Source organism: Phasianus colchicus, chromosome 19 (genome assembly GCF_987193195.1).
Source record: "Phasianus colchicus chromosome 19, bPhaCol1.hap1.1, whole genome shotgun sequence".
In the NCBI taxonomy this organism is placed as follows: Eukaryota; Metazoa; Chordata; class Aves; order Galliformes; family Phasianidae; genus Phasianus; species Phasianus colchicus.
In genome coordinates this window covers 6,331,941-6,342,007 of record NC_143454.1, presented here as the reverse complement: position 1 = coordinate 6,342,007, position 10,067 = coordinate 6,331,941, and the positions used below count along the sequence as shown (strand labels likewise).

At 50.0% G+C, this 10,067-nt stretch overlaps 1 protein-coding gene across 1 annotated transcript in view; it reads left to right on the top strand.

Annotated features, from left to right (window-relative positions):
- The first annotated feature begins 2,978 nt into the window (after positions 1 to 2,978).
- Positions 2,979 to 10,067, top strand: part of BRINP1 (BMP/retinoic acid inducible neural specific 1) — a 79,160-nt gene continuing 72,071 nt past the window's right edge. Inside the window, exon 1 of the mRNA XM_090121285.1 lies at positions 2,979 to 3,368. The gene's annotated coding sequence lies outside the window, so the exon portion shown is untranslated. The remainder of the gene's footprint in view (positions 3,369 to 10,067) is intronic.

The window sequence follows — 10,067 nt, the reverse complement described above, 5'->3', positions numbered from 1 at the left end:
CTAAGGGACTCTGAAGTGAGTTTCTGCCCTAGAATCACAAATAGAAGTGAAGTACCCACCATCTGCACTTGGCACTTACAGATAACCAGGAAATAACACTTGGAGCATGCAGTGGAAACTCACCTGAACGTGGACACTTATTTCTGCTTTTGATCTCTCAGTTTCATGTAATGTCTTGCTAAGCTTTTGACAGTCCAAATTACTGTTTCTCTATCCTCACCACCATTTCTTTTTGCCTACTATTTGCAAACGGGAGACCTTTTTTTTTTTACACCACATGCTACAAATTTCTATTCTCCTTCATATCCTCTCTTGATTGACTAGTTTCTATTTTCTTCATGGGAAGAAGATTGTAATTTAAAAAACCCTAATCATTGCTTTCAAGAAAACTGTTGGAAGAGAAGAAGTGAGAATTGGACACGCTAAAATTGTTAACAACTCAGAAAAACTCCTCACTGGAAAAAAGAAATAAAGACTCTTGTTCAATGGAGCTTTGCTGATCTGGGGTGAAGATCCAGGCTTCGTTCATTGCAGGCAGAAGGCGAGTTGAAATATCCAAGACTAAAAAGAAGAATCATAGAAGAGATGACTGAAAAGAGAAAACTACTGGAGTGAAATAATTTTGTTTTTAAAAATGGCATCCAGAAGCCTTATCTTTGACACATAAGAACAGACACATAGCTAAATATGCTGTAACCTGCTTAGGTTTCCAAAGCAGCAAATTAAACCAGTGGACTATGCAGTGAGTGTCCATTCAGATGAGCAAAGCTCATTGAACACAACAATACTGTAAGAGAACGTGTTGAATACTCAATGCACCAAATAATCCTCTTTTGATACAGAGACAGTAAAAGCTTTTGGAAAAGAGGAGGGAATAGTGTGTTTATGAACTGGGGTGGAAGAGAGAAAAGAGTCTGGGGCAGGAAAATTCAGAGCAAAACTTCTCTTTCCATTTTGCTTTGTTCCCTTCTTATAAGTTCATGATCTTGATGGTAATTCTTGTTTTCAGGCAGGACACTGATCAGAGGTTTTTGTTGACTCTGACCTTGTGGAAGAAGGTGTTACAGTGTAGGGAATTTCTGAGTTGTTCTTTAGAACCTCGAGACCTTTGGGCTCACCTGTTTTCTCTCACCGACTTCTCACAGGAATATGAAATATTCATCTGAGTTGTCCCAGGTCTTGCTAGAGCTAATCACACTGCAACCTTCCCTGGGGCAACAAGGAAAGATACCCAGTATTGTTCTGTTAGATGAATCAGTAAATCCCATGTGACAACAGCAGTTGTTCCTTCCTGGAGATTCTGCTTTGATTTTAAACATCCTCATCTAAGATCTCTCCTTAAGATCTCGGATCTCCCTCTCATTTCTGATAAATGCCATGGTCAACAACGAAAATACACACTAGTGATAACCCCAGGCACTATTTATTTGTTTAAACAAATGCCTTGCAGATTTATGGTCTGTATAAGAGCTAATCTCTCAAACCCCTCTGTCATGGTGTATTGCCATTCCCCTGAGGCCTTGTACCAGGACGATCCGTGAGAATTATTTCATTATTTTTTCACATGAGCCAATATGATAGAATCAGAGGTGGTTTGCCAAGAAGCATGCTTTGCAGCTGAACTTTGCCTGGAAAAAAAGTAAAACTCAGAAGCTTTGGGTACACTAACTGAGATAAGCTAAGCCTCAACCCTATCAGAGCAGCCTGGATTTTAAGCAAACAGCTTCTAATTCTGCTTAGGAAAGATTTGCTGAAGATTTAGCTTAAGACAATGTTCTGCAGCCACAGGGGATGGGTGAGAGAAGGGCAGAACTGACTGTCCTTGCAGGCCAGAGAAAGGAGGTGGGAGGAGGGTATCTTCCATTGTCCTTCCTGTCCCATATAGCCTGCATAAAGCGGCTGAGTGGTTTCCCTTCTGGCAACACAGCACAGCTAATGATTTGTCTGAGAGGTCTCTTGCTAGAAACCTCACACAATAGTAGGGAATGTTAAATGCTCTTTCTGCGCTGGGCTTTGCCGGGCTGCAGAGATTCGTCTGGGTGAGCGATGCCCTTGAGGCACCTCCGTCTCCAACTCGTTCCTTCCTTGTCTTTCATGTATTTTTTGAAGCGCTCAGGCGGTTGCCGAGGCCCATCCTGCTAATGTGAACCAAAGGCAAGCTGCGGAAGAGCGGGAGATCCCATTCCCAAACCTCTTCTAGATGCGCTTTGGGATTTTCACCCACTCTGCCAGGCGAACCCAGCCTACAAACGGAGTGAGGAAGCTCGGAGGAGAGCAGTTGGCTGCTCGCTGCCTCCCGGGGCGGTTCGGCTCGGTTCGGCTGGGCTCGGCTCGGCTCGGCTCGGCTCGCTGCTGTCCGCTGTAGGCTCGGGGGCTCACGCCGGGACGGAGCTGTCCGTGGTGCTGAACCGCACCCGGCCGGCTCCTTCCGCCCGCCCCGAGAGGCGGGGGCAGACCCAGAGCGGAGCCCCCCGCGTCCTCCCACCCTCCTTCCTTCCTTTCATCCAGCCTGCTCGGAGAATCGAGCCCTGCGCTGCCTGGATCCGGTAAGGAGAAAACGAGGGAAGAAAAGGAACGGAGAGGAAGAGGAAAAAATATATATTTAAAATACTTAATGGATGGGGGCTGCCTGGAATCGTAATCAGCTCCGCTGCAGCTTCCTCTCCAAAAACGGGAGGCAGGCAAGTTTAGATCCCCCCAAGATCCGTCCAGCGGCCCTTCCCCGTCTCATCCTCCCTTCCCACGGCCCAGGCTCCGTCTGGACGAAGCTGAAGTCCCTCCTTTTTGCCCCCCCCCCCCCCCTCTCCTCCGTCCCTCCCCCTTTCCTAATTATGTACAAAACACTTCTTAGAATAAAATGGCCAGGCTGGGGCTCCTCCCTGCTTTCCTCTTCCCCATTCATCCTCTCCAGGCCGCTTCAAGCCCCTCCCCCTGTGACAAGCCCAGCCTCTCGCTTCTCTCCTGGAGCCCTTTTCATTTTTATTTCTAACCCCCTCTCCATTCTCCCTGCTGCCTCTGCTCCTTCCCCCGATGGCTACGAACTGAGCAGCAGAGGAGAGGGGGGGCACAGGAATAAGGAAAGGGGGGGGGAGAGCAAGAATAAAAGAAAAAGCAAAAAGAAAGAGGAAAGAATAAAACAGGGATTTTTTTTTTTCCTCTGCCCTTAATGCCCGCGATCTGGATCAAGGAGGGGGATTTTCTGTCTGAGCATGAAAAGGACTGCTAGAGCCCCAGGATTTTCACGCCTGCATTATCAACCCAGCACCCAGTATGCAAGCTGGACACAGAAGCTCTCCCACAAGTTCCTACCGAGCCGAATAAAACCCACGGGCGAGCAGATCTCCGCCAGAGAGGGACATTAGCATCAGGTAAGGCGAACGCGGCGCTGCGGCTGCAGCGATGCCACTGCCCCGGCATCCCCGTCCTGCCTCGGCCGCGTTGTGTAACGCCCGCGGCACCTCCGCCCCCAGCCCCGCACAAGTGTTGCCTCTGCTCCGCACCCCACATTGGGCAGCACGGAGTTCCCGGAGGGCTGGATGGCAGAGGTCCTGTGTAGTACTTGGGGGGGCGGGGGGGGGAGGGAGAGTGGGGCCGAGCTTTGTCGGCACATGGGAGCATTGGGAGCGCTGGGAAGGACGCAGCCCTTGGAGGATGCCCGGCAATGGGGGGGCTCAGCTCCGGCTGTGTTGGCAGCGAGCCGGGGGTGGGAGGCAGCCAGGCTCCATCTGTATTCCGAGTATCGATACATCCCGGAGAGGGGGGAGGAAACGGGGGGGACCGTCCCCAAGGAGATGGTGTCATCTCCACTTAATCCACCGCTCCGTTTTAGCAAGTGACAAGCAAATCGCGGAGGAAAAGGAAAGTCTGTCGCCTCGAATCTCACACTGGGCTGATTGCCTCTACTTGGAGTGGGGACTGGGAGACAGCGGCAGAGCCGGGGGAGGGCAGCGATGGCGGAGGGGCCGCATCCCACAGCTCAGGAGATTGGATTCTCGCAGCTCAGTGCTGTCGTGGAGCACAAGTTTGCCTTTTTCTGCCCATGGGGAATAGGATGACAGAGGGCATTTCCCCACCATGACATCATCCCCGGGGTCCCTGGGGTTAAAATCCAAGAGAGAGTGGTGCTGTAGGTGTGAGCGTATCTTTTGGCTTCAGAGAATCCCTCTGCGCTTTACTTGAGAGATGAGAAGGGAGGGGGGGGGGGGGGTCACTTCTTGTATACAGTTCTGTTTTTGTGGAGAGAAACAAGCAGCAGATGAAGCGCTGGCAGCATTAATGTGTGGCTTTAGCCTTGTGATTGACATCTGCACTAGGTAGGACAGAAGGATCCTTCATGCTTTACTCTGGCTGCTCATCTGGATGCATAACAATAATTTGTTAATGGCAGTTAAGCTGCTTTTCTGGGAGTTGTAAAGAAGTATTTGAGGGTTATTGAGAAGCAGAGACACCAAGTCAAAAGGAGGCGATGCTTTGCTGCAAGAAATATAAAAGGATATGTCTGTTTTATGCCTTGAAAAAGATTGATCAGATCTTCTCGTGAGTGACAGCCAGACAAACCCAGGCTCTCTCCCTCCCACACCGCACGCAGACAAGCAGTCGGGTTTTCCTTGCATGCTTGCACACGCTAAGCACACAAAACACGCGTTGTGAACTCACCCCATGCTAAGCACAGCATCTCGGTCTCACCCTGGCATGGAAGCTGCACAGCCCCGCAGTTCCCCTGCACACACACACAGTGCTGATCTACACATGAACACCGTAATGTGCAGGACTGCACTGAGACTCTCATTATGTGAACCAAGGATTCAGACGTTCACACAAACATGCACACGCTGTCTTCCTTGCAGGTCTCCTGGTAGGTGATTTACTCTTTTGGTATCGTCTTCTTCTTGCTGATTCCAGGCATTGATTTGGGGTTTGTCTGCCTCCGAAGCCCTTCGCCACTCAGCAGAAAAAGCGTTTTGTGAGTCTACGTTTGTTTTAGTGCTCTTTGCATGTTCCCAGGAACTCAGCACTGATTTCACTGCTGAAAGAGCAGAGCAGCAGCCAGGGACCAGGGAATGGCTTGGGAGAGCAGTGGCAATCCCACAGCCGTCATTCCCTCTCAGTTCAAGGACCACTCTGTGAGAATGTGAAGAGCTCTGCTGGAGTCGCATTGCTTTTTCTATCTGTGAGCAAAACCACACGTGAATCTATAGCTGAATGCGCACAGTGCAGACTCTGCTTCAGTCTCACCCAGGTTCAGAGCAATTCCCATCCGTAGAGCGCAAACACAAATCTGCCTTTGCAAGCCCCCCCAATCAGAGCAGGCACAGTGCACACGGTGGAGGTGATGTCAGTGCATTAGAGGTATTTAAGCAGCATTTCCTTCTGACCTTCCTCCCCTTTCTGTAGGGCCTAGGAAGGAAGCTGTGCTGTTCTCCCAAAGCAGGATTGCGATGAGGCCAACTGAAGTCTATGGTGAAACTTTGGAGAGGAGGAAAACAGGGTGAAAAGGTGTGCTGTAGGTAAAAAGGTGTCCCGAAGGAGATGAACACAGAATCCTGACGGAGTGTGTAGCCCTGTTCCCTCCTCACCTGCTCTGTTTACTACACTGGAGGTATGCGTGAGGCTGACGCTGCACGCTTCCGTGGAGCTCTGACTGCTGCTGTCTGTGCAGCAGAAAAATCTCAGAGCCTCCTGTTCTGCTCGGGCACAGCCTCAGTGCCTGCTCTGAGCACTGCTCGGGAAAGGGCTGCACAAACCAGCACCAGCCAAGCCCCTTCCATATCATCTCCCTGCCCACCTTCTGAGCTGGATGTGGATTTTTGGACTCCATCAGGGTGTGGAGCAGCTGGTGGAGGGAGGTTTACTCCTTCTGCCCCCCAAAAAAAAACAAAATTAGCATTACCAAAGCTCAGGAAACGGCTACAAAACCCACGGCATGCCGCTCCTGGACTGAGCACCACGCAGGGACCTCTCTCGTGTTACCTTGGCGGCAGAGTTCCATCCGCCGCCGTGCAGCTCCGCGTCCCGCTGCGCCCGTGCGGAGCCGTTCCGCGGCCGCGGGGCTGGCGGCGCTGCTTTCGCCCAGGAGGGGGCGCTGTGGTTCCACGCAGCGGTCGGGCGCGGAGCCGAGCGGAACCGAGTGGGGCCGAACGGAGCCGAGCCGGGCCGAGCGGAGCCGAGTAGGGCGTAGTGCCTCTCCCTGCCCGGAGTGCGAGGGAGCCAAGGGCTGCTAATAACTTGGGGGCGAGGGTGGGGGAAGCGATAAGTAACAACAGGGCTCTCTTCTCCGAGGAGCCAGGTGCAGCTGAATGAGTTTGGGCCTGATTCTGGCGGGTGCAGGATTCCTGCTGAGGATCTGGCCCCGTGCATGCAGGAATCCTTTACCCGGTGATGAAATGCAGCTACTTCTGGGACAGAGCCCAGCAGCTTCTCCGTGCCAGCAAATACTACAGGGGAAGTGAAAAATCACTTCACGCATTGAAAGTGCAGAGATGAACTTAGTGAGGCAGAATATAAATTACCCAGAGTTGGGTAGCTGGTGTCCTACGGTTTGATTTACGCCGTTCCTCTTGTAAAACTACCACGAGATTGTTAACAACTGTAAGGACCTTGGCCCATTTCCTCCCAGGGAGGACATCCATGCATGGAGGGAAAGGGCTTCTGGTAGACCCACGGTCCTGCTCTGATGGCTGCCCTGTGGGGCTGGGATGGGGCAGAGCATCTCAGCTCTGTGGGGCAGCACAAAGTGCTCTGGATTTTTCCCTGCTCGCTGTGCAGCTCGGTGTTGCCACGCAGAGGTGCAGAGCTTGATGTGATGAGGCTGCAGCCTGTGGTCAGTGTGGGAATGGGAAATGGAGTATGGCTGCTGGGTTTGGCTGTCCAGAAGGAGTCAAGCATGGGCAAGGACTCGATGAATGAGGTGATGTTCACCTGGGTTTGAGAGTAGGCATGGGACAGCTGCGCTGGCGTGATGAGCTGAGCTGTTCCATTGCAGGGAAGAAAAATTGCTAGGAGTGGATGGGAGGGGTGCAAGAAGGAGCAGAAGTAAGACAGCGGATGCAGAATGAGATGGAGAAAATTGAAAGACTGAAGTTTTCTTCGGGGATGCTGGTTCAGATCCTAAGTGAAGGTGACATGAACATGTCCCTTTGGAAAGAAGCTGAGTGTCAGGCCTTGGGTTCCCTCAATGCTTGGGCTGGGGATGCAACAAGTCCACACCTTTGCAGACCTGTGCACGGTGAGCTGTTTGCTTATAGCCTGGAGGCAGGAAGGGCCGTGAGCAGCATCACAGGAGAGAGAGAAAAAGATGCTTACTTATTTTTTCTGTTTGTTTTTCTGAAGTCATGTGCTCTACATCCATCTTACAGTTGCCTACAAGGCATAGCTTACCTACTCTCAGCACTGTTGCCATGGCCCCCGCCAGGCCAGCTTGGTGCTGGATCCCCATGGATCCCACTTAGCCCCCCCACTCTGATGATGGCACATCTCTGGGTGTTGACACAATGAGCTGCAATGCTCTCACTCACACCATTTCCCCCTCCTGTGCCGTTGTGCTGCTGATGGTTCAGCCCTTACAGTGGCAGTGGGAACAGCAGTAAGTTGAAGCTGCAGCAGCTGAGCAGAGCAAAGAATCTAAAGAGACTTCTTCAAATGGTGGCCTCCAGAGGAGGACAGGGTGAGCAGCCTTTGCCAGACGCACTGTCATTGTGCAGTGTTGGTGTTAGTGATAGAAATGCTGGTGTTAGTGATAGAAATGCTGGCAAGAAGTAGCTCAAATGCCAGGAGCACCAGTGCAGCTTTCAATCCCTACAATTTTTTTTCTGTGTGCATTAGCAGTGAGCACTTTTGAATAGAATAAAACCATCACAGTGACATCCTTCCTCTCCCAGGTTAACAAATCACAACAAAGCCAGCTCTGTGCTGATACATACCAAGCATTGAAGCAAAACCTTGCAAACCAAGCTATAAGATGTTCTCACACACAAGGGCATCTCCAAAAAAAAAAAAAAAAAAAAAAGAAAGAAAAAAATTTGCTCCAGGGCATTTTGTTGGAAATGAAAACACAGCATGGGAGCAAAGGGAGCTCTCACACTTCCCTCTGCTCTCTCATTTTGCATGATTTCCAGCAGAATAAGGGGACTTAAGACCACAGAGTAGCTCTGGTTCTTGCAGTCCCTTTATGCTTGTGACCTGTCCTGTGGCTCTCCTGAGAGGAAGCGTGCTCTTTGACCATGTTTATAGAAGAAAAAACCTGGAGCCTTATGGCAGGTGTTCCTGTAGCTGGGACTTTTGTATCTATGCATATTGCAGCTGAAATGCACAGTGAGTACCTGTGAAAAGCTTGCTGTAAGTCAGCACAGTCTGCTGAAACTGGGGGAGTTAACTGGCTTCGTGGTGAGTGAGGATCCCTATCTTTGATTTAGAGTGTGATGTAGAACCTGGCCTGCTTTTTGGATTCCGCCGTGTCCGTCATGGTTTTGGATGCAGTTTTGGCCAGAAGTACTGAGTCGGCACAACTGATCCCATTTAGCCATCTCTTTACCTGCTGGAGCAATGTATGAGGTTGTCAGATACACTGCAAACACTGGAGACCTTTGTGATAATTTATCCTTGCAGTTGTGGGAGCTGACTTGCTCAGCAGCATGGAAGACGGGGAGGGCAAGCTTTAGAACCATTGCCTGGTGTAAGCAATACATTCCAGACGTGCTGCCAGGACCAGGAGAATAAATAAAAGATGTTTGTTCAGAGCAGTAGTTAGAAAAGTGCAAAGAAGCTAAAACTAACCATGGAAGGACAGAAGGAACTGAACTGTGACCCTGGGGGAGGAAACCAGTGCATCAGGACAAGCAGAAAAACCAAGACAAGCAGGTGTGAATCTCTAGCTGGACTTCTGGGATGGGTGGAATACACAGCAGCCAGGCAGGCTCTGAGTGCTGGAGCAGCCTGACTGCTTTCTGCATGTGACTGCTCTTCAGGCAGGTACAGATGGTGAGCGGGTAGCAAAAGCCTCAGACATATGCTGGGATGCATATGTGGCTTTAGGTCCCTCCTGGCTCGGGTCACCTCCTTGCCTACAGTATGAGGATGGTAGAGTTATCCAGGCATTTCTTGCACTGCTCAGTGCGGGGGGAGACTTGCAGTCAAAATCAGCTGCATGTTGGAAGGGAGCAGGGAGAGATGATGAGACACGAGGTGAGACTGAAGAACGCTTGAGAAATGCTGAGGAAATCCAGGGAGAGAATTAACAAAGACAACATATTGTTTGTACTGAAACCATGAACGGGCAGAAAGCAGCAATGGGGACACATGTAATGTAGCCTTAAGACCAGCAGCTATTTCTAGAATTGCTTATGTCATGCCGTCCAAATTCAGAGTTGTTTCTGCAAAACAACTCCAGGCTTCACTGTTTTATGTCTGAGAATGCTGATAAATGTGTTTATCTGCCATTTCCATTCTCCCGAAGAGAACTATAAAGTATTTGAAAATGAGGGTGGGTTACTGCACTGTATTTTAGGCCAGTGAGCTGAATGTAAGCAGGCAGGGAAAAGCCACCAGTTAGGATTCTACGTCAATATTTATGTCGTGCTGGCTAAAAGAAGCCTATTAGCTGAAATTTGGGTTCTTATAAATATATATATTTATATATTGCATTTATAGATAGATGTATCAGTAGTCTTCTTTACTTTTCCAGGAGGAAAGTTAATGGTAAAATGTAACGATCAGAAGTGAACGTGCTGCTCAGGATGTAAGGCAGTGAAATGGAGGAAGGAGTGGTGCATTTTGGCAATGGAGCTGGGTCAGACTGCATTAAAAATGAGAGCAGCTCAGAAATGGTCTCACCAAAACAGTGGGAGGAAGCAACATTTGTTGGAATTGCTGGAACAGAGTATCTTTAGAGAATGGGAAAAATAAATACAGGATGCTCCAAGAAGTAAAAAAAAAAAACATCAGAGGCCAATGGAAGGCCCTCAATTAAGAGACGGGGATGGGATGACAGTGAAGGAGCTATGAGAGCTGCCACCTTGGGTGAGGTGAAGGGTCGATTTAGCGATGGCTTTGTGTCCTATGGGTGAGTGGTG